We start from the raw sequence: 23,892 nt of genomic DNA, 5'->3' as shown, positions 1-23,892 counted from the left end.
GCAGTGAATACAAACCCTTGTTCTCGTGGAACTTACATCCTGGGAGAGCAGGCCGCCAATCAGATCCTCCCACACCAAATAAAGTGTGTGTGTGTGTGTGTGTGTGTGTGTGTGTGTGTGTGTGTGTGTACTGCCAATATTTGTGTATTTGTACTGTCAACCAGGAATACCTATAGATGAACAAGTTGGGTTTATTACTTGTTGCAACAAAGGAGCCCACACACCATAGGGGAACCGAGGGCATCTCAGCACAAGGGTGTTAGGAAGAAGGTAGAACAGGATTTGGACTTTGGCTGGGTGGCGTGGGACAGGGCCTAAGAAAGTGGGGCTTTGACCTGGATTGGGTGCTGCCAGAAAGCAGTGATGAGTCCATGATAGGGTATCTTAGTAAATCTCATATAAAAGGAGGGAGACCAGATGGAGGTCAAAGCTGTAATTAATGAAGAAACAGCAGTCACTCTTATTACCCAGGAGACACAGATTTGGGTATTTTGTGGCTTGGACAATTCTCATGTTTTGCTGTGTTCAGACGTGATAACGGAGTGATCTTGTTTTTGTCTTGACACATCGTGGTCACAGAGGGACCTTGTCTGATGGTGACATCCTACTAAATTGTTTCCATTCAACGGGAGAAGAGCAAAGCCTAGCTGTGCGTGCAGGGCCAGCTCCCAGATGTCAAGGCTGCTTCTCTGTCAAGCTCTCTCTCACTCTGTATATAATATATATGTAACTTCAGGTGGAAGTAAGTGCTTTGGAGATAGAGAGGGCTAGGAGTTGCCAGCGTGGGGAACGTGGTTACTTTGAAGCAGGTGGTCAGCGAGGCCTTAGGGAAGGTAGTGTCTGAGCAAAAACTTGAGGAAGCCAGGAGAGAACCACGTGGACATCCGGGGAAGAGCTTCCTGGCTAGAGTCAGCAAAGGCCTCCGCAGTGGGAGTGGGTTTGGCTTGTTTGAAGGGGGCTTCTCTTGTTGCGGAGCACGGGCTCTAGGTGCGCAGGCTCAGTAGTTGTGGCACACGGGCTTAGTTGCTCTGTGGTATGTGGGATCTTCCTGGGCCAGGGCTCGAACCTGTGTCTCCTGCATTGGCAGGCAGATTCTTTAACCACTGTGCCACCAGGGAAGCCCACATGCAGCAACAAAGACCCAACACAGCCAAAAGTAAATAAAGAAAATAAATAAATTTATAAAGAAAAAAAGGGGGCCAGTGGGCCTGGAGCAGAGTGAGTGAGGGGCAGGGCAGTGGAAGATAAAGTGTGAGGGGTGGTCCAGGCCAGATGGGGTCAAGCCTGTTGGCCAATGTGAAGAATTTGGCCTTCATTCTGAGTGAGATGGGAGCCATTGGAGGATTTTGCAGGGACAATGGACACAGTCAGATTATATTATAAAAAGTCCCCTCTGGCTGCTTTTGAGACTGGACTCTAGGCAGCAGAGATGGGAAATGCTTCAGGAAGCTGCTGAGATGGCCCAGGGGAGGAGAGATGATGGTGGTTTGGACCAGCCTGGTGGTGGCAGATACAGTGGTATGAAGTGCTCGGACTGGACATGGATTGGAGGTAGGGTAAAACAGATTTTTTATTTGAGCAAAAGATTGAGTTGTCCTTTCCTGAGATAGGGAAGCCCACTGAAGGAGCAGGATGTCTTTTGCAAAGTAGTGCAGCGGGAGCTCAATGGAGGCGTGCTAAGGTGAGGAGGTGTCCCTAGAAATCCAAGCTGAGGTGTCGAGTAAGCAGATGCACCTGTGGGCCTGAAGTTCCTGGAGAAGTTTGGTGGGAGTACAGATATGGGAGCTGTCTTATGTTTATCTGAGCATAAGGCATGGGCCTGGATGAAATCACCTAGATCTGAGTGTACAGAGGGAAGAGGTTTTGTTTATCTGCACTCACTTCCCAGGCACTCCAATATTTGGAAATCTGGGAAGTGAGGAGAAATCAACAGAGGAGACTGGAAAGGAACATCCAGAGAGGTAGGAGAACCAAGAATTCAATCATCTATTAACAAATATGTATTGAATTCTGAACATCACCTCAGAATTTCTAAGACCTTAGATTCTGAACTGCTGAAATATGGGACAGATGGCAATGCCAGGAGGGGAAAAAAAGGTGTGGGCCAAGACTGTTCGTTGACACCAGGAATTTCTTCCCTCTTTCTTGATAAAAGAAACCTGACTCTGTTTGGAGAGGCAATGTACTCATATAAACGTCTACATAAGATATAAATGGAAGTATCATGTGGGACTTTTGCAGCTTGCTTCAATGGAGCTAACACGGTTGGGAGGCACACATCTGCTCTTCTACTCTTATTCCTTCCTGCTGTATGAAAGATAGATGTTATAGTTGGAGCTCCAACAGCCATCTTGAATCATGAGGCATCAGCAAATGGAAACCAAGCATTAAGGATGGCAGAATGGAAGTACAGGAGCCCATGCTCTTTAAAACTGTGGAGCTGCCAACTAGTCACAGATTACTTAACTTTAGATTTATTTTTCATGAGCAAGAAACAAACTTCTGTCTTTTTAAAATTCACAGTTATTTTAGGTTCTCTGTCATAATGTTGCAAAATCTGATTCTAACTGAGCTGAGATTTATTCATAGGTTTTCAAAACTGTGTGCACAACTTGTGTGAGGAACCAAGTTGCCTACACAGCTTGTCATGGTCTGTGCCCTCCCAGGACTCCCCGTGTGGTGGGGAGGGCTAACAGGTCCATGGGTCATTACAGCATTGGCTGGTAGGGGCTATGATGGTGGTTGTGCTCCAGGGTTTACAGCGAGAACTGAGACAGATGGCAACGCAAGCTCCGTCCTCTCCATTCCTTTCAAATCATATCTAAATTCAATGACTCAACAAGTGTTCTTGGTCTGATTTTGTTCCCTTGCCTACATTTAATTTTAATTTATTCCAGTACCTAATTTAAGCTTGGAGTTGAGGAGGGGAAAAAATGATAATGTGGACCAGATTTTAGATGGTTGGCACTTATAATTTCACAGAGAGTCTCAATGGAATAATAAGCAATGGTTATGAACTTGCTAAGAATCAATTTGGTATGTGGAGCTTCATCCAACTAACAATTATATAAATACTCAAGCTCTAGAAAATTGGCAGGAGGCTAAAATTACAAATGTGATCTATGTCATTTCTTTAATGGACCAATTATTTTGATGCCTCCTTTTCCCCTTGGAAGGCACCTTAGCAGCACACTTGGCTAGCTTCTTACCTCTGACCAAGACTGCTCTTGACTAACAGAACCTTCGTGTCTTACCCATCTCCAGATCTAGGCCAAATGGAGACACAAATCTATATTGAGCAATTATTAGGTACCAGGTCCATTACATGCGTGCTCTTATCTAATCTTTACAATAACCCTGCAAAATACGTTCTAGAATCTTCCTTTCACCAGTAAGAATCCAACACCCAAAGAGCCTGAGCACTCTGCCTCCAGTCCTAAACAGCTCTTGAGGGTAGAGCTGGGATTCAAACCCTTTCCTCTGTACCATGCTGTTTCTCCCCAAAATGCCTAGTGTCTTCCCTGTCATCTTACAGACTTTTAAGCCTGGAATCTCTTCTGTCCAATCTAAACAGCTTCCTACCCATGGGCTCTCCTTTCCAGTTTCCACCAGTCAAAATCCTACACCTCATCCAAATCTTTTGGGCAGTCGAATCACCTCCCCAATAACCTTCCTTGCACCTCCCATCAGTGTGAACTGTGCTTCCTGGGAATTCTCCCCGCCCCATGCTTGGCTCTTACAACACTTATCATTTTCTGTACTTTACCAGGGCTTTTTGCATCCTTTTTGTATCCTACCTGAATTATCCATTTTCAGCGGGAGGGAGGAAAGAAAGGACATTTTGTTGCACACTTACTTTGTCATAGGAGTTTGTCTCCTTTAATCCCTCAGATAATCCGATGAGCACTTTTTACCTGCCACGTTATAGATGAAGTTAGATATACAGCAACCTGAAGTGGTGGAATGAGATGCAAACTCAGAAAGCAAGAAGGAGAAATTATAGATAATTTTCCCCACTCTGAGACTAGCCCATCGCTCAGGCATCCAGCAAATGTTTGTGGAGTGAATTAATGAATGGATGAATGAATGAATGAATATTTGAAGGTCGGCCTACAAAGGAACTTAGTGAGAAATGACACTGGTAGGAGAGCTAAATACATATTCCAAGCACAGATGGGGTTCAGTGGCTGAAGAAAATCCCAAACACTGAAACGAGCTCCAAATAAAAAGAAACGGTTTCCTTAACACTTTCACAACTAGGTGAAAGGTGTGTCTCCGCAGACCAGGTACAGAAGATGCATTTGCAATCTACAGAGCTCCCTCCTTCGGAAAACTCTGGAACACAGTCGGGTTTTGTTCGCAAACTTCGGCCGCTGGGGCGGGAAGGGGCCTGCCCCTTTAAGAATCTGGTTGAAGTCCTTTTTCTCTCCCTGCCCCCTCCACTCGCGGTGCTGGGGAAGCCCAGCGCCCACCCCTTTCTCCTCTTGCTGGCTTAACTACGGGTTCGGATGCCCATCCGTCACAGAGGCGCCGCCTCTGATTGGCTTCGGGCCGGGAGGCGGGGCGGGAAGGCCGGAGAAACTAGTTTGTTGGCGGCGCCCCGGCTGTACCTCAGTAGCAACGCGCTCAGCGGCTTTTGCGAGCTGGGGGAGGGGAGCAGCGGCGGCGAGGGCTGCGGAGCCTCGCGCGGGCGGCTAGGGGCCTCTGAGCGCGGCGGGTGGCGACGCCCCGAGTGGTGAGTACCCGGGCTGGGTTGGGGGCGCCGTCCTCGGGCCGGTCTAGCCGCGCGCCCGGCCGCCGGCTTTGGCACTTGTCACCACCCCTCACCCCGGGCCGGGATCGGGAGCGCCGGGTCCTGCGCGCCCCGCCGTGGGAGCCCCCGGCAGAGTGAGCCTCGCGGGACCGCGTGCCCCGCGAGCAGCACAGCGGGGCTCGAGTGTCTGGAACCGCCTCGGCCACCTCGGGGTCTCGGAAGGCTGGAGTCGGGGACAATGGTGGGGAGTGGAGGTCTGTAGAGAGCCGTCTCCTCCCCAACCCCGTTCCTCCCTCCTCGCGAGTGCCGGGGAACCCGGCGAGGGTATTTGCTGAAAGCTCTGAGCGAGAGAATGAATTGTTTTGCAAATGTATTTTGCGCGCGGGAGCTGCAACTCTTTCCCCTGGGAGTGCTTGATTCATTGAGTCCGCAGACTCTCTTTTTAAAAAATTACTATCGATCCTGGAAAGTGGAGGCTGCCTGTTTTTGAGGATGTGAGCAGTCCGGCTTTGCGCCGCGGGCCGGGCGAAGTCCCCGCGCACTTGACGCCGAGGGCCAGATGGCTGCCTGCCTCGTGCAGAGCGAGGGCCGAGGGTTTTAACCAAGGGAAAGGTCGTCCACGCGAGCCCGGCCCGGAGTCTCCTGTGCCCCGGCCGTTTACGTCCCACCTGACAGGGCCCCTTGTCTCTGTTTAGAGAGCTGTGGAGCAGCAGAGGAATGGTCACCCGTCCTAAGCCCTGCCCACCTGCCCCCCAGGGTGGCCGCCACCCTAGCAGGTCCAGAGCAAGCCTTCTCTGGCCCTGGCTGTCCTGTTCACCCCATCTTGCCCTGGCTTCGGGACCCCGCAGCACTTGGGCACGCCCCCTACTCTTTTTCTCCGTCGTGGTTGCTTGAGAAGCTTTCTGGTTGGGACTCTGTGACCCCAGGGGCACCAGACATTTTTGTGCTGGTGCTTCAAAGAGCCCAAAGTTCATTTCCACTGTCTTTGAGCAGAGAAATCTTTATAGAGATCTTAACAAAGGGGGTGGGGTGGGGGCTGACCCAGGTTCCCCGCAGGTTTAACGCAGCCACTCTTGGTCCTGCTGGGTTGCTTTGGGCAGGGGGAAGGCTCCCTGAGCTTTGGCCCTCCCTGGTGAGTCAGGGCAGAGAAGGCCAGGTGTTTGGGCCTTTTAGTTTCACTCTGGTTCTGGCGGCGTGACTGAGGGAGGGAAGTTGCCAGGGGGAGAGGAGGCAGGAACCCCACAGTCTGATCACAGGCCAGACTCTGGTGACTCTGACTTGGTTCAGGCCCTTTGGGACCCTGAGCCTCAGTCTGCCCATTCACAGGTGGGACCGATGCTCTTTGAGCCCAGGTGTGCTGTTAGTATTGCTAAGGGGGTGTTGGTGAAGGCTTGCATTTGGGGACTGGGGAGGAGTAGGACCCAAGGTCCACCTCACTGGGGGCAGGTTTGGTGTCCTTCTAACACGGGGTCCTTGAGTCCCCAAGCCGTGCCTTTGGAGGATGACGGAATCAGTCTTCTGTGCCCGGCAGCTATCTCCGTCTCGAGCCATTCCCTTTGTCAGGAAGTGACTCCATGCAGGTTACTCAAAGGAAGGTAGAGAGAAATGGTAGAGACCTTCCTCCCGGGGCTCAGGCTGCAGCCGGATTTATGTATGTGGTGCAGAGAGAGGAGCCGCGGGCGACTGGCACACTCCACCTCAGAGGTGGCTTCTGCAGCCGGATGCCCCTTAATAGCATCTTAAACCTGTGGGCGCTCAGTGTGGAAGAGGAGAGCAGGAAGAAAGAGGACGATTACCCGGGCCTTGGACTTCCTGGTCTGCAGCGAAAGCAGGCTTGGTTCTTCCCATCTATTACCGTGATGCACGGTTGGGGGGGGTTGGTCAAAGGGAGTGGTGGTTTGTTCATTCATTCGTTAACCGATTAATTGATTCATGGTTTGAAGGGGCTTGATTGGGACCCTGCCTTCGGGGAGCTCCTGGACCAGGTGTGCTGGCATGCGTGTGGCTTAGAGGCCCTGACACATCAAGGTGTGCACAGTACCCCAGTAACAAAGGCAGCAAGAGGAGCTGAGGGGACACAGGAGGTGCGCGGGTGGTGAAGGCTTCCTGGAGAGATGATGCCTTGATTAAGTAAAGATGAGAAAGGCATGTGGTGGGCTACCACCTCCCCCCACCCACTCACACTTCTCCCAGAGGCCACTTCATTGCCAGCCTCCAGGCAGGTGCAGGTTGAGGGCAGAGAGCATGCAGGTGGGAGGTGATGGAAAGGTTCACCTGGGACTGTGGTGGTCTGGCCCAGGAGTCCCCCAGGAAGATGGGTGGCTTCTGGATACAGCAGATCTGCTCAGGGGATCATGGGAGACCCCACCCACCAGCCCCAAACACCAACCCATCGCCTGAGCCCTTAGTGCCACGGTACCAGCCCTCAGTGTGGGTGTGGCCTGAAAACGGAGGGCGCTAGCAGAGCTGGTACAAGAAAACAGAGTGGCCAGACACAAATGAATTGGCTGATTGAGATGCTCCTTTTATGAATTGGCTGATTGAGATGCTCCTTTTCATCTGATGTGGTAAATTTCATAATTGAATTGCCTTAGGCAACCAGGGCTGTTGAAGCATTTTCCCAGCCAGAAAACACTTAGTTGGGACAGCTGGGGGGGGGGTGTGGGGAGAGTGTATGCATCCACAGCTTTTACTCACAGCATCCCAGCAGGCCTTTTCCCTTAGGAATCTGGGTCTGTCCCCAGGTGATGGAAGTCAGCCCAGCGTACCCTGTAGGTTCCACCCCCTTTCCTAGACCATCTGGCCCCTGATCAGCACTGCTCCCACCCCAATCTAATATGTAGCTAAAGCTGATACCTGTCACCTTCAGGCACTCACCTTGCCGGACTTACTCCAGTTCCCTTAGCTGTTAGGAGCATGGAGGGGGGATTGTGGGATGGAGGGCAGAGAGAGGGCTCAGGGATGGGAGGGTTCCCTGTTATTAAGTCTCTTCAGCACCAGGTTGGGGGATGGGGGGAAGAGCATGGGCTCTTTGAACTGGACTCGGGTTCAGATGTTGCTTATGTGTCTGTGGTCAGCCCTCTCCTGGGGTCCCAGCCACCTGCACCCACCCTGCCCCCTCCCTCTGGTGCCAGTAGACGCTGTTCTTTCTTACTGCTAAACCTTTCCTTCCCAGCCCTGTCAGTGACCTTTTGGATGAAAAATGGTAGGCGTGTGTGGCTCACTAACCTGTTTTTAAAAGTGCCAGCTCTGTGGTCTCAGAAATCCAGCTTAGTTGAGAAATTTCACTGTATTTTCTGCAAATACATAAAAATCTCCCAAGCCATTCCCTCCCCCAACGATGGTCTCCTGCACCTCTGGGACAGAGTTTAGATGACGCTCTCTGGGCCCCACCTGGTTTCAGCGTGACTGAGGCCCAAGGCCAGCTGCACCTCTTCACCAGCTATCCCACAGATGGAACCCTCACACCTGGACCGTGTCAGCAGAAAGAGCACTTAAGTGGGGGTCTGGGAGCCCTGCTCTGCCCCTACCTGCTGTACGACTTCCTGTAGGTCCCCTTACCTCCATGGGCCTCGATTTGCTCTTCTGTAAAATGGGTGGATGTTCTTCGGTACAATGCTTCTACTAAATGTCTTGCTGTAAAATCTCAAAAGGTCTTGTGTCCTCTGGTATTAAGTAGTTTTATAAGGCTTGAGTTACTTGCATAGCTCTCTTGGGCAGGAAGAGGGAGAGGTGGCCGGTAGAGTGCAGAGGGGCTGAATTAGAAGGCAGGAATCTGGCGTCCTAGCTCCAGCTCCGCCTCTGATGGGTGCTGTTGGCCTTTGGCCAGGTCACCTTCCGTCTCTGGGCCCTCATTTTTCCACCTGTAGAATGAAAGTGGTGTAGTAGGCAGGCGCCCCATTTTCTTTCCTTTCTTGGTGAGTGGAAACTGAGTCAGACTTTCCCAGTAACTCCCCTGCCTCTGTCCACTGCCTTGGAGTTTGGGGCCCAGGTGTGAAGGGCAGCAGGTGTGGGAGCACTTAAATTGACACCCCCCACCCAGCCTGGAACAGATGGGGTGAGACCTCGCCAGCGGAGTGTCCCCTGGGCATAGAGCCTAGGGCCACCTCTGAAAGGAGAGACGGACAAAGACTTCCTAGGGGGCAAGAGGGATCTTGAGGGAGCCCAGGGAGACAGAGGAGGACGCCAGGCTCCCTGCCTTCTGCACGCAGCACTTTGCCAAGGAGGCGCCTGCAAGACCAGTCTGATGGCTCCTCCTGCGAGGAGGCGGTAGGCAGGGGCTGAGCAGGGCGGTGGGAGAACTGTGTCGGCGGCTGCCAAAGGGAGGACCCCTTTGTCGCTCCCCACCCACCTCCGTCTGCCAGGAAGTCACCTTGGACTGTCAGCCGCCCTCCCGTCAGAGTAGGATGTGGGAATAGGATGAAAACTCAAACTCAGACTTGCTTATTTTCTGCCTGCTCCTGTTGGGCCCCCAGGGAGAGGCTGACCACAGATCAATCTAGGCTGAAAGGAATTAATTTCCTAATTAAGATAAGAAAGGCTTGGCTCATTCAAACCCCAGGATGAGCTGCCTGCCAGATTTGCAGTTGGCCAGGTCAGATCTGTCTGGTCAGGAGTGAGGGCCAAGAGACGGAGGAGCTCTTTTTCTAGAAAGCCATGGCGATTGCATCCTGCATCCAGAGTTCAAGTTCTGCTGCATCCCAGCTGGGCTTGCGAGACCCTGGGCAGCAAGTCCCTTAACCCGTGAGCACCTGTATTATTTGCGGCTTTGGAAATCCGAGGGAGCGAGACGTACAGCTCCATTCAGGCAACAGACATTTATTCAGCATCTTCTGAATGGCTCACCCTGGACAAGAAACTGGGAAGGGAAAGTCAGGTTCAAAGAGGGTCTGTACTTGCAAGCTCGGCCTCTGGCCTGGGAGACAGACAAGTAGTCAGGTGGTTATGGGTCAGCGCTAGGCTGTGAGTGGCGTGGCCAGAGCCATTGGACACGTGAGGAAATGGACTGTCGTTTGTGTCTCAATTCCTAATGTGCCCAACGAATGTTTTTTGCCATCTGTTTTTCTGCCAGGATCTGCGATGCAGCAGAGAACAAGGCAAGGTCCCCACCATCCTGGGGCCCCCATTCAACTGGGGGAGGCAGACCACAGATGGATAAAATAAATAGAGCTGCGGTTGGGCTGCAGAAAGCGGACGGGGAGGTGTGAGGAAAAGGATCAAGGTGGGGCATCTGCTTAGACGAAGGGGCTCTGGGCTGGTGACATTTGAGCCGAGACCTCCAACACGGCAAGAGGCAGCTGTGGGAAGATCTGAGGAAGGGGGTGCCCAGCAAGTGCACAGGCTGGGAACATTGTGGGCTGGGGAGGGGGTTGAGACGAGACCCAGAGATAGGCTGTAGCCATTCCATCCTGGAATCTTCTGATGCGTAGGGAGCCTAAGGAAAACATGTTCCTTTTAAGTTGTTTTATTGTCTTTAATTTCAATCATACATCAGTAGGTTCCCTTTATAAACAAACAATATAAGAAACGGAGCATGGTATGAAAGTGGCCCCATCCTTGGTATCTGTCAGCAGTTTGGGGCATACTGTTCTTGTCCCCCTTTTCATATACAGATTTTGTGCTTATGTAATTTGGATCACACTCAGTACTCCACAGTGTCTATCACTTACTGTGTGGTGAATCTCTTTCTCTTTTCACAGCAGAGTAGTATTCCATGGTGCGGCCAGACCACCATCTTTCAGCTCACAGTCTCCTAACAGGAGACGTTTTGGTTGTGTCTGATTTTTCTTCCCCCCTATACAATCCATGAAGTCATGCACATCCTTGATCATACGTCTTTCTGGTCTTTAAATTTTCATTGTCAAAACCAAGTGCCGTTTGCGAAGACTAATAAGCCAGTTTTCTCTCCCATTGATGGTGTCTGGGAGCCCACTTCCCCACGTCCTCACCACGCTTGTTATTATCCACATTTTCCCTTTTAGCTACTGTGATGGGGGAAAAGGATCTTATTATTCCTTAAAAAAAAAAAAAGTGATCCAGTTTATTCAGGCTTTCTCTTTTTATTGTAGTCCATCGTTGTTTTTCCCAGAGGATCAAGGTTTAGCGAGTGCTGCCTCTCGCTGGTCTGACCGCGGCTGGGGACTCAGTGAAGCCTTTGCCCTGTGTACTCATCTGTGAAATGAGGTCCTTTTAATCCCCGCCCTGCCCCCTGCCAGGCTGCTGCGTTTTGGGCATGGGAAAACATTCCTGAAAGTTCATTTTATGCTGAAAAGCTCTGCAGACATCATGGGTTTTACTAGTGAAAGGCAGATGTCTGGAGCCTGGAACATTTGAATGGATGTGAGTGTTTCTAAACAGCCAGTGTGTCCAGGGGAGGGACTGGGCTGGCTTTAGGTGGGACGTCTGCCTTGCATCCCTGAGATGGGGAGGGCCTCACCCAGCCGAGTCAAATAAATGAGCCAGGAGGGCAGAGAAAGTTCTCTAGCTGGTTCTCTAGCTGGTCTAGGGACAGGCTCAGAAAGGGGCACTGGTCACCACAGACTTGATCCCCCATTTATCTGTTGGTAGAGACCAAAGGCTGGGGCTCCTAGAACTTTGTGTATTTCCATGTTTGTTACTTTGGGGGTCCTTGTCTGTTTTCTTGTAACAGGAGGCTTTAAGATAAGCAAAAGATTGACAAAAGGGCCCTTGTACTTGATTTGGAGACAGAAGGAGGGGAAGCTGTGGGGATTGATAAAGGAAAGGTGGGATCAGGGCCAAGGAAAACCAGGCCCATGTGGTCCCTGGGCGGCCTCAGGCCCCATGATGCAGGAGCCAGGGAGCGGGCTGGGCCCCGGAGGAATTCATCACTGCTGGGATTCAGGTGCCTGGGGTATATATAGCTAGGCTCTCCTGTCCTTCCCCAAGTGGGCTCTAACACAGCGGGTCCACACCTTGGGGAGCAGCATCCAGACTTGGCTGCGATTGCCCTGCTGCCGCCTGGGACCTAAGCCCTGGTGGAGGCTTCTGTTATCCCCACCAGCCTGACCTGGTTGGGACAGCTGTGGGGAGCTGGGGGGGACTAGGCCACAGACAGGAAGGTGGACAGACACGGGGCGGGGGGCGGTGATAGCAGCGAACGAACAAGCAGGTGGACAGAGGGCTTTGGTCGGGAGGCATCCTGCCTTTGTACCTCTGCAGCCAGTGGGCGGGAGGAGAGAAGGCTGAGACCTTGCACATCTTTGCATTTGTTAGGCATCCCATGGTTCCGAGGGCTGGGTTTTTCATGAAGGGAGTGAGGGGAGCATCTCACTCAGGAGCTGGCTCGAGGGCAGTCCGTGAGGGCAGGGGCAGACTGGGTCCCACCCCACTGCCACCCCCAGCCCAGCCTGCAGGGGTTTGTGGAGTCAGAGTGAGGTCGAGTCGCCAGGTTTTGTTTCAGGCACCAGGATCGACTGGTCTGTCCGTGTTGCAGGAAGTTGCAGCTGCTATTTTTACTGCTCCAACTAGGACTTTTTTACAGGAAGGTACAATTACAAGCAAAATGTCAGGGTTTGGCTGGCCAGCTGATCCCTGGGAGGCTGCCACAGGCCAAGGCAGGGACAATGGTGGTGTCGGTGGGTGTGTAAAGCAAGACTCATTTGCACGTGGACACATCCCTACCCTGGGTGCTGGGTGGCTTCCTGTGAACTGCTTGCAGTGTCTATATAGTTTTCCTCTAGGCAGAAAAGAGGACTTTGCTGGGATTTGTCCAGGTTAGTGCACCTGAACACGTTATGATTGGCTGGTCATGAGATTATGAAGCCAATCTGGGGAGCTGTAAGCCATTCTGTTCCGGACTGCTCAGGAAGCTGAAATTTTGTTAAATGAAATTATTGAGACCCTACGGTGTGATAGCCACACTGCTAAGTGCTAGAGGTAGAGATGGATCAGACAGACCCCGCCCTAGAGCATCACCCATGCAGCATTAAGGATGCAGAAAGTGCCATCCCTGAACCCTTTGGACAAGCACCTGCTATGTTTTTAATTTATATGCCTTATGGCCAGAGGCCAAGCAGGGCTTACGTTAGCTTCTGTTGTGGCCTAACGGATCACCACTAACTTAGTGGCTTAAACAATACCTATTTATTAGCTCACAGTTCTGTAGGTCAGAAACCTGGGCTGGCTCAACTGGGTTCTCTGCCTAGGCTGTCACAAGTCCAAGGTCAAGTACCAGCTGGACTGGACTCTTATCCTGAGGCTCTGGGGGAGAATCTGCTTCCAGACTCATTCAGGTTGTTGGGAGAATCAGGTTCTTCGTGGTTGTAGGACTGAGGTCCCTCTCTCCTCCCTGGCTGGCAGCTAGGTGCTGATCTTGGCTCCTACAGGCTGCTGCATTCCATGCCAGATACCCCATCTCTAAGCAGCAGTGGAGTGTCAGATCCTTTCCTGCTTCAGATCTCTGATATCAACTTCTGCAATCAGCTGAAGAAAACTCTGCTTTAAAGAGCTCATGTGATTAAGTCAGGCCCACTCAGAGCATCTCCCTATTTTAAGGCCACCTGATTAGTTAGTAACATCATTAATTATATCTGCAAATCCCTGTGCTATGTAGGTAACATGGTCACAGGAGTAAGACCAGGGGTGGAGATCAGGGTGCCATCCTTGAATTTTTCTGCCAAGAGCTTGTGCCAACAGGGGCTACAACAGCAACAGTATTGATAACAGCAGGTCTCATGAATAGAGTGAATTTTGTGTGTCCCACTGTCCTGGGCTCTTTACATGGACCTTCTCATTTAATTCTCAGGATAGCACATTGACACTTATTCCACCCGCCCCATTTTCCAGATGAGTAAAACTGAGGCTCAGAGAATATAAGTACCTTGGGCCAGTCATACAGGTAGAAACAGCAGTGCTGGGATTTGAGACCAGGACCTTAGTGCCTAACCACCCCCTCAGGGTGCTCGAGGCCAGCATCTCCAGTTTGATTACTGTGATATGCAGAATACCGTGTAGGACAGGGATGAGGGTTGCTCTTTCCCATCCAGCATTTAAAATACTTAAATATGAAACATACCAATCATATTGCAGGTTAACACAGCAGACACTGAGGACCTCTCATGTGGATCTTTTTGATTCTTATTCCAGTGGGTATTTGTGGTTAATCTACTTCCCATTCAGCAATATTATCGATCTAATGTATTCCAGGCAGCAAAGATGACACAGAATAGTGTCCTCGATGAGTTGAAAATAAAAATAAAGGCAGAGTACCCAATGCCCTGAAGGAATAAATAATGCTGGACTAGAGAAGAACCCTCACAGCACCGCAGCAAAGGGCCAATGGGTATTAGAATGTTAATTGTAGGAGACAAGACAAAAATGTTCTCTTTACTCTCTGCCATGTTCCTGGTGCATAGCACAGGACCCAGCACATGGTAGGTGCTCAGAAATTCCTTGTCAGGTTAATTTTTTCAGTATCTACTATGTATGAGGCCCTGTACATGCCAGACAGATGTCAAGTCCAGGGGAGGGTGTGAGCGTGAAAAGAGAGGGCTTATGGAGAGAGGGAGTGGGGATGGGAGAGCTGGAAAGTCCGGCATGTGCCCCAGCGAGTGGTGGGGGAGAGGGGCTGCGGACCAGATTGCACAAGGCTTGGATGTCCAAGCCTCCTTGAAGCTTTTGAGCAGGAGAGAATGGTGGTCAAAAGTGATGACCGGATTGCCTGGAGTGGGAGAGACTGGGGACAGGGCCTGTTCATAGCCCATTCCGCAGCTGTGAAGTCCTCACCTTGTTTCCGACGCAGGACTAGCCACACAAGGGACCCAGGAAGGAGGATTTAATGGAACTTGGTGGCCGAACGATATGCTAAAAATGTATGTATGAATGAGTTGCAGTTTCTGGGCACCCATGTATTTGGCTATAAATACACGTTACATATGTAATTTCAAGAGACCAAGAATCATCAACTGCAAAGCCCAAGGGCAGCAGCCCATGCGTGCCCCCTGTAGTTTGCCGTTTCAGGCGCCCTCTGCAAACCACCAAGGTCTGTTATTTGGGGGAAAATGAGGGGTCCTGTGGCGAGAAGAAAGCATCTGGTGATGGAGGGAGGCGCAGAGCAGGCTGGGTTCTTCGAGGGGAGGCCGGCCAGCGGGGATCAGAGGGCGCCAGCTCCTGTGCCCACACGTCCATGCAAGCTGGGGAGGGGCCGAGACCCTCCAGGCAGGTGATTCCACTCTCACTGCCCTTCACTTTCCATGGCAGTTTCTTTTTCGAGTACTTTTAAAAAAAACATGGTTAATGTGTGGAGGATGAGGAAGTTTTGCTGACCCACTGTTCTCACAGTGTGGTCCAGGACGGTCCCTGGGATTTTTTCGCGGTCCACGGGGGTCAAAACTGTTTTCATAGTAACACCCAGATATTATTTGCCTTTTTCACCCATTCCCTCCAAGTGCATAACCTGGTGACCCAATGTTTTCCAGATGACCATTGCATGAAGTTACTAAATCATGCATGTGTAAGTGAGCCAGAGTGCAAGACAGACCAGGAGACGGGCAGGTCATGGAGTACACAAGGGCACCACATGGGCTCAGGACCCACACTGCAGCTAATCTTTAAGAAACTAGTGCTTGACAAGTCTTAGTGTTTTGTCAAAGAGGAATATCCAAAATGATCTGTAAAGGCTCTTAAAATCTGTTCCCTTTTCCAACTCCCTGTCTGTATGAGGCTGGATTTTCTTCTAGTCTTCACAATGAAAACATTTTATAATGTTTAGGAGTATGGGATTAACACTTACACACTACTATATATAAAATAGGTAAGCATTAAGGATTTACTGTATAGCACTGGGAACTGTATTCAGGATCTTGTAATGACCTATGATGGAAAGTAATCTAAAAGTATATATATAACAATCACTTTGCTGTACACCTGAAACTAACACAATATTGTAAATCAGCTATACTTCAATTAAAAAAAAAACGACATTTTACAACAAATTGAATACAGAAGCAGTTAGAGAGTCTGGCCACTATTCTCAATAAAATAAATTTTTTTTTTGAAACTAGATTTATGAAAAACTACTGTTACTTATGCTAACATATAATGAGTTTATTATTGTTCTTCAGGTAACTAGTATACATTTCAATTTTGTCTCAGTTTTAATTTTGTCTGTGATAAATTTCAATAGGTTAAACCACGTAACAGAAGCCCCTTAGGGTCCTCAATCATTTTCAAATTGTAAAAAGATCCTGAGACCAAACCATTTGAGAACAGGTGTGCTAGGCAAAGCCCTTGCAAGCTGGGGCTTGGGTGTGGGCCCTGAACCCAGCTCTGTTCATCTGTTTTCCCCTTTTAGTCCCTTGGCAATCCTGCGAGGTTGGTGTGATTATTTTCACGTCCATTTTACAAATGTGGAAACCGAGGCACTGAGCATTTGAATACCCAGCACAGGCCTTGCAGTATAGAGGTGGCAGTGCCAGCAAGCAGGGAGGTACCAGACGGACGTCCCTGTTCCCCAGGCAGGGAGGAAGGCAGGCGCCTGAGAGAGCGCTTGTAATGCAGGCCTGGTCTGTGTCCTCAAGTTACGAGCCGTTGGACGTAGTGCGAACTCTTCAGGGTGGCACGGGGCCTGGCAGGCGGGGAGGCACACTTCCACACCCTTCCTCCTTTCCTGAGGCCCAGGAAGGCAGACTCAGGTTTGCTAAGTGGCAGCGAGGCACTTGGGAAATCAAGTGTTTTTCATTAAAAACAGCATCTCCTGTTCAGGCACACACGGCGTTTGCAGCCAGGAAGGTGGTTCTTTCTAAACAGCCCATGTTATACCTTTCGAGCAGGGACTTTGGAGCAAAACAGCTTTGAACACTGAGGATGTGTGCGCGTTTCTTACCTTCTCTGAGCCTCAGTTTGCCCACCTGTACAATAGGGACCGTGACGCCTCAAAGAGGTGCCGTAAGGATGAAATGAAAGAAGGCACGTACAGGGCCTGATGCAAAAGCTCGTTCACAGCCAGGTTCGAAAAAAAGTGACTCCAGGACTTCCCTGGTGGTCCAGTGGTTAGGACTCAGCACTGCACGGGGCACAGGTTCGACCCCTGGCTAGGGAACTAAGATCCCACATGCTGTGTGGCACGACCCCGCCCCCCCACCAAAAACAAAAAAGTGACCCTGCATCTGGCACAGTGTCCGGCAGGTTCAGGGGTGTGTGCGGTGGGGACAGCCTCCCCACCCTCCTCTCCAGTGGTAGCTATCAACCCATTTCTCACCCAACCTACCAGAGACAGTCTGCAACCCCAGCAGGTGCATGTGTGTGTGTATTACGTGTCTATGTGTATGACTAGGTAGTCGGTTTTTAACAGATGTAAGAGATGGCATCCTATTCATAGCACTTCTCGTTTTAGCAGAGAAAGCCAGTTGCTTATTTTTATATATATATAGTTCTGTAGTACTCCATTGTATGAATGAACCACCATTGCTTTAACTGGGCCTCTTGCCTGTGAACATTGAGCCTGTTTCCAGCCTTTTGCTTGCAGCCAAGAGCGTGGAAGTGTGATGGAGGGCAGGATTCCTGGGCGTGGAGAGGCTGGGGCAGAGGGCTTTTGTCATTTTGAAAGCTCTTACCAAAGTGCTCTCCAGCTACACTCCCCTGCCCTCCTCCCTCTCCATGGGAGGGGAGAAACAGAGCTGTGTCTTGGGCTTTAGCAATTGAGGCACATTCCCATTCTGGTTCGACAGCAGCCCTGGCAGCCTGGAGTAGAACGAAGCTTCTAGAGCACAGGGAGGAAGAAATCCACGAACAAGTAGCTGGTGCTTGACTTTTTTTTTTTTTCCTTCTGTCCTGTTCTGCGTGTGCATTTTCCTCCCAGGCTGTCACTCCAGGTGGCTCACTGAAAGTGATATCTAGGCCACAGTGCTTTTAATGACTCCATCTGTGGGCCTCTGTGACTCTTTCAGGGGACCAGACAGGAAGAGAGACAGCCTCCCTCCAGGCCCCCAGCCTCCCTCTGTTTGCCAGGGGCCCGGCCAGTCCTGCTGAAGAGGGAGGAACCCAGGACCAGGAGGCGGTGTTTGCTTTGTACGGGGGCTGTTCTCTGCCCCTGCTTGTTTCTCTCTGTCTCGCTCTGGATAAATGAAAGGAAACAAGTGATCTCAACAGATGGGCGAACCTGAGCACCAAGTGCTTTGTCCCCTCTGTGGTTAGACCAGGGATGTCCATTTCATTGGCCCCACTCCCGTCTGCAGCAATAGCTGGGCTTGCAGACCCCCAGCCTCGGGGGCCAGAGACAGTCCAGGCGGCCCCACTGAGCTGAGGGGCAGCAGGATGCGGCAGTGGAAGCCAGGTGGCAGCTTCTCTCGGCCCTTCCCTGCCGAATTTGGAGGCATCTGAGCCACTCCTCCCGTAGCTGAAAGAAGCCTCTTTGTTGCAGCGGTGGTTTCGTTAAGCATGGTAACCAGAGCTTCTATGACAGTATGACGTCACACATCTGTAATTCTTCTCCAAAGATTTTTATCTCAAGAGAATACAGTGATTCATAATACACCACAGCAAAGACGTTATTTGTTCATTGGATACAAATGCAAAACTGTGGATGAATGAATTAGTAAGTCATGGTGCTTATATACTTCACAGACATTAAAAATTACAGCTGACAGCCCCAGAGACGCTGGGATAAACCAACCGGTTCATCCCAGTGTCTGCATGCAGGAGACCCCTGATCAATCTGTGTTCAGTGGTGAATGAAGGATAGGAGCATGCAGACTCTGAATGGTAAAAACAATGTGAAAGTGTGTTCTGTAGTTGCAACAATGTGAAATGTTTGTTTTGGGATAAAAGCAGAAAATAATAAGCCAAAGTGAAAATAGTCATTGTGTTTGCAGTGCCTCTCAACCTTATCACTTCCCCCCACAAACCTTTTTGGACCTTTTATTCCTAATTGCACTCAACCCCCTTCCCTGCCATAAATTTTAATACCAGATACGCTATAAGTCTGTCTGTCTGTATGTCTGTGCTTTGTACCTAAAACAAGTAAGATTTTTTTCTGTCTTCCAAGAACCAGTTTTTGCCTCCTTAGGACGGTGTTTCTGCCCACCACCTCCTGACCCCCTCAGCCCCCGTGAGGACGTCTGTGTCGGGGCTGTGATTCCTGGGGATTTGTCGTCTTTTGTGTCTTGCCCTCACCTTTGTGTTCTCTTCTCAGAAAAAATGACTGAGCTCCTGGGTGTGCCTGTTGGCCTATCTCACTTGGTTCGTGGAGCTCACACTCAGAAGAGGTGGTCCTGGGCAGAAAAGGGGGCGCCAACCATCCGTGGCTGCATCTGCTGGGCTGGGCCTATGGCTGGGCAGTCATTACAGGGAGTCATTCCCACATATCCCTGCCCGGTGTCCCAGCCTGAAAAAAGCACTCAGACCAGTGCCTAGTACATAGTAAGTGCTCAGTCACTATGACTTATTGATAGTAGTACTGTTGTCATTACCATTCATCTCTGAGCTGCTGTTTTCTTATCTGTAAATTACAAAACTAATAGGGCATATGGCAGGATTGCACCTCTGGTGCTGTCCTGGTGAACGAAGCTACGTGACTCGTTTTAGCTAATGAGATGGGGACAGAAGTGATGTGTGTCTTTCTAAGGCCAAGCACCGAATTGGCAGTGCCACTTTCCAGAGCGTTCTCTATTTTCCCATTGGCATGGTGACTGGTGACATGGCGACTACTCTGTCATCTGGGTCCCTGGGAGTGACAGTGATGAGAAGAGTACTCTCTCCTCCCCTCCCCCCTCAACCACCAACTAACCCACAGCGCATGTAGCATAAGAGTGAAATGTCTCTGTCCCCAGAGCCACCGAGATTCGGGGGTGTTTGTTGCTGCAGCACCACCTAGCCCATCTTGATTAAAACATTAGAGTCATAACCTTGTCAGGCTTGGTTGTGAGGATGAAATCTTCCATGTAAGATGCCCAGCACAGTATGGATACATGGTAGTCATGTGCTCCATGTGGCTCCCTTCCCAACCAGAATTCCCTGTTGATTCTTTGCAGCAGGTGTTGCTTCTTCCTACAGCAGAGTTTCACAGGCCTTGAGCCCTTACCCCTGTCCTCTGCCTTTTCTGGGAAGGCAGAGCCTGTTGCCTGGGAAAGGCCAGGGCAGTGCACCACCCAGACCCTTCCTCTAGAAGTGGCCCGCCCACTCCGGCAGAGCTGGCATCCATCCCCATAGCATCTATCAACTCGGAGTAACAGCTCTGGCTCCCCGTTGACCAGAGGCTGCTGGCAGCCTGAGACCTGGCTATCACTCACAGGAGCTAAAGTGGCTGCCCTTCCTCAAGTGTGCCTAACATTCGTGTGCGTTGAGTAAAAAGGCTGGAGCGCATGGAGAAGGCACCGAGGCGTTTGCCTGCCCCTCGGGGTCTGCTGGGACCACGTTCCCCTTCCTGGCTTTGGGTGCAGGAAGTTGGGCCATGTGTAGGATTCAGTGCCCACCTGGGACTGTGTGTGTGAGTGTGCATGACCCTTTTGAGAGGGTACAGTTGCACTGTTGCTCACGCCCTCAGGACAGCAGGTGGGAACCGGGCTGTCTCACACTGTGCCTTGTCAGAAGGTGTGGAAGGCTTGGGCTTCTGTCCAGAGGGGGCGAGCTCAGGGGCGGGCTCCACCCTTCGTGGGACATTCTGGCACTGCCTGAAGAGAACCCCATTCATTACCAAGCAGGGTATGAAGCAGACACCGTCACCCCTTCCCTGAACCTCACTCCATTCTAGAACCACCACCCGCATGGCCAGCGCATTCGCCTGCAGGAGGGCCCGGGCTTGCAGTGAGGCAGGGATGGGGTGAGGCTGGGGGCTGGAATAGGGTGGAGTAGCATCCAGCAGGCTAACCACGGGAGAGCAGGAGGCGTGCGTTACACAATTCCCGTGACTTTACTGCGGATTTGAAGTCTTTCAAAATCAAAAGCTGAAAAGCAAGATCAAAATAAATAAATACATAGTAAAAAATATAAACAGGGCTTCCCTGGTGGCGCAGTGGTTGAGAGTCCGCCTGTCGATGCAGGGGACACGGGTTCGTGCCCAGGTCCGGGAAGATCCCACATGCCGTGGAGCGGCTAGGCCCGTGAGCCATGGCCACTGAGCCTGCGCGTCCGGAGCCTGTGCTCCACAACAGGAGAGGCCACAACGGTGAGGGGCCCGCGTACCGCAAAAAAAAAAAAAAATATATATATATATATATATAAACAGTTTTAACCTGTTGGATTTTCAATAAAAATTCAGGTAATACGACTTCTGAATAAATATATATGAAGTTGTTTTTTGTTTTCTTTTTAAAAGAAAGGGCCATTGGAAGGTAGAAGCATCTAGGAAAAGGACCCATTGTCTGATAATTCACTTGTATCTAGAATGATCTGTGGCTCTGATTCAGTTACAGTGGTCATACTGATTTTACTTTCACTTAACAATTAGATTTGTCTGCTTCATACGGTGCTTAGTTTGTTTTCCACTTGAAAATTGGACGGATGGCTGCCCCTGCACCCCGTGGGCTCACCGAGGTGTGTGTGTCCCCCAGACTTGGGTAGGGTGGGGATTTGAGCTGCAGTATCACGGGGCGTCCTCTTGGAACCCCGCTCCTGGGAACCTTGTTGCAGCACGCCGCCCTGCATAGCCCTGATATCTGATAGTGTTGGAATCCTTCATTATCACAGTTCTGGAGTAACCCAGATCCAGCAGGCTTGAAGAAAACCTTTAGTGTTTTTCCTGACTATAAAAATATTACATACTCATTTTAAAAAAATCAAATAACTTAAAAATGATTAGAGTAGACAGTGAAAATCCCCTTATTCAAAGTGGAGATTGGGGTAATGTCTGCTGTGTCCTTTATTCAGTGACGGTGGTAATGACAACAGCAACAATAATAAAACAGCTGACCAAGTAAGCAGGAGAGGGCCAGGCCATCCCATATGCTTGTCATCGACGGTCTCATTTAAGTCTCAAACAAACCTATAAAGTAGCAGCTGTTTTCGTCATCACTTTATGATTGAGAAAAATAGCCCAGAGAGGTGAATTAACTTTCTCAGGGTCACCAGTAAGGGCTGAGCTGTCTTCAGGGGCCCTGTTCCTGTGCACTGGCATTGAGGAGCTCTGAGTTTCCCGGGGGCTGCCTTGTCACAGGTGTGTCAGTGCAGCTGGGGCAGAACCCCCTGGGAGATACAGATTCAAAATACTTGCTGCCCCTCCCCTCTGCGGGCTGGGGTCCACCTGCTGCAGCTGGAATGTCGAAGGCGAATTCTTCACTTACACGTTTGGCCCCAGGGTTCACATGCCACTGGCCCTGTGTGATAGCGCCCCTGCCTGTCCCTGGCCTTTCTCTTCCCTGAAGGGCCGATGGTTTCCACCCAGCCTTTGCACCTGCTGCTTCTCTGCCTGAACCCTCTTTTCCCCGCCATCACATCTGGGGTCCGCTCATCACTTAAGTTTCATCCCACGTGTCCCCTCTTCACAGGGACCTAAATGAGCCCACCGTCGTCTTGTCCCTCTGCGGCCCATTGCCATTTTATTTTCTTCATAGAACTCCCAGGAAGGGAAAGTGTCCTGTTCACTGGTTTGGTTGCTTATCGCTGGTCTGTCTGCCCCCTTCCATACCGCCAACCACAGAGTGCAGGTCCATGGGGGCAGGAACTCTGTCTCTGTGCATCACTGTCTCCCTGCCTGGCACGTGGGAATTGTTCGGGAAGCTTCTGGTGGATGAGCGAGTCAGAACCACATTACCTGCAACCCCTCAGCTGGGCCCTGGGATTTTCTGGCTCCCTCTGGCCACCAGCAAAGAGTGATGGAGTTGACACACTCATTTAGAAAATTGCTAACTCCTGGCTGGGGGTGGAAGTGGGGGAGGGCGTTGGTGCTGCAGGACAGAGCTGGGCCTCCCAGACAGTGACCCCCAAAATGCAGCTTTGATTGCCTCTGGTGCCTTTTTCTCTGAGAGTGGAGGTCTTTAGATCTTAGTCACTGGAATCTTCAGAGAGCTTGGCAAGTTTTCTTCTGAAGGTCTTGCCTCTTGGCTAGTTTGTTTACTTATGTATTTGGCTAACTTTCCAAGGAGGATGAAAGGTGAGCTGGGCACCTTGCTATTTGGTACTTTTTTTTTGCAATTTTATTTTATTATTATGTTTTTAAATAAATTATTTTTGGCTATGTTGGGTCTTCGTTGCAGTGCGTGGGCTTCTCATTGCGGTGGCTTCTCTTGTGGAACACGGGCTCTAGGAGCATGGGCTTCAGTACTTGTGGCGCATGGGCTTGGTTGCTCTGCAGCATGTGGGATCTTCCCGGACCAGGGCTCGAACCCATGTCCCCTTCATTGGCAGGCAGATTCTTAACCACTGTGCCACCAGGGAAGTCCCTTTTTGCAATTTTAAAACTATATATATATTATATTGGAGTAGAGTTGATTTACAATGTTGTGTTAGTTTCAGGTGTTAGCGAAGTGATTCAATTAGACGTACACATATATTCAATCTTCTTCAGATTCTTTTCTCATATAGGTTATCACAGAATATTGAGTAGACTTCCCTGTGCTGTACAGTAGGTCCTCGTTGGTTATTTGTCTTATATGTAGTGTGTATATGTTCATCCCAAGCTCCTAATTTACCATTACCCCCACACAACATTTCCCTTTTGATAACCATGAGTTTGTTTTCGATATCTGTAAGTCTGTTTCTGTTTTGTAAATAAGTTCATTTGTATCATTTTTTTTAGATTCCACATATAAGTGATATCATATATTTGTCTTTGTCTGACTTCACTTAGTATGATAATCACTAGGTCCATCCATGTTGCTGCAAATGGCATTATTTCCTTCTTTTTTATGGCTGAGTAATATTCTGTTGTAGGTATGTACCACATCTTCTTTATCTATTCCTCTGTTGATGGACAGTTAGTTTGCTTCTGTATCTTGGCTGTTGTAAATAGTGCTGCAGTGAACATTGGGGTGCATGTATCTTTTCAAATTATGGTTTTCTCCTTATATATGCCCAGTAGTGGGATTGCAGGATCATTTGGTAGTTCTATTTTTAGTTTTTTAAGGAACCTCCATACTGTTCTCCATAGTGGCTGTATCAATTTACATTCCCACTAACATGTAGGAGGGTTCCCTTTTCTCCACACCCTCTCCAGCATTTATTGTTTGTAGACTTTTTGAGGATGGCCA

General features: G+C 50.2%; 1 protein-coding gene across 2 annotated transcripts in view; it reads left to right on the top strand.

The window, feature by feature from the left end:
* Nucleotides 1-4,597: 4,597 nt before the first annotated feature.
* KLHL25 (kelch like family member 25) overlaps nucleotides 4,598-23,892 on the top strand; it is a 51,628-nt gene continuing 32,333 nt past the window's right edge. The window contains exon 1 of one of the 2 annotated variants that reach the window (XM_060156098.1): nucleotides 4,598-4,735. The gene's annotated coding sequence lies outside the window, so the exon portion shown is untranslated. The remainder of the gene's footprint in view (nucleotides 4,736-23,892) is intronic. The other variant, XR_009541834.1, reaches the window with a different exon arrangement.

This window comes from Lagenorhynchus albirostris, chromosome 1 (genome assembly GCF_949774975.1).
Source record: "Lagenorhynchus albirostris chromosome 1, mLagAlb1.1, whole genome shotgun sequence".
Classification (NCBI taxonomy): domain Eukaryota; kingdom Metazoa; phylum Chordata; class Mammalia; order Artiodactyla; family Delphinidae; genus Lagenorhynchus; species Lagenorhynchus albirostris.
Note: the sequence above shows the minus strand (reverse complement) of the source record. Positions and strands in the feature narration are given on the sequence as shown.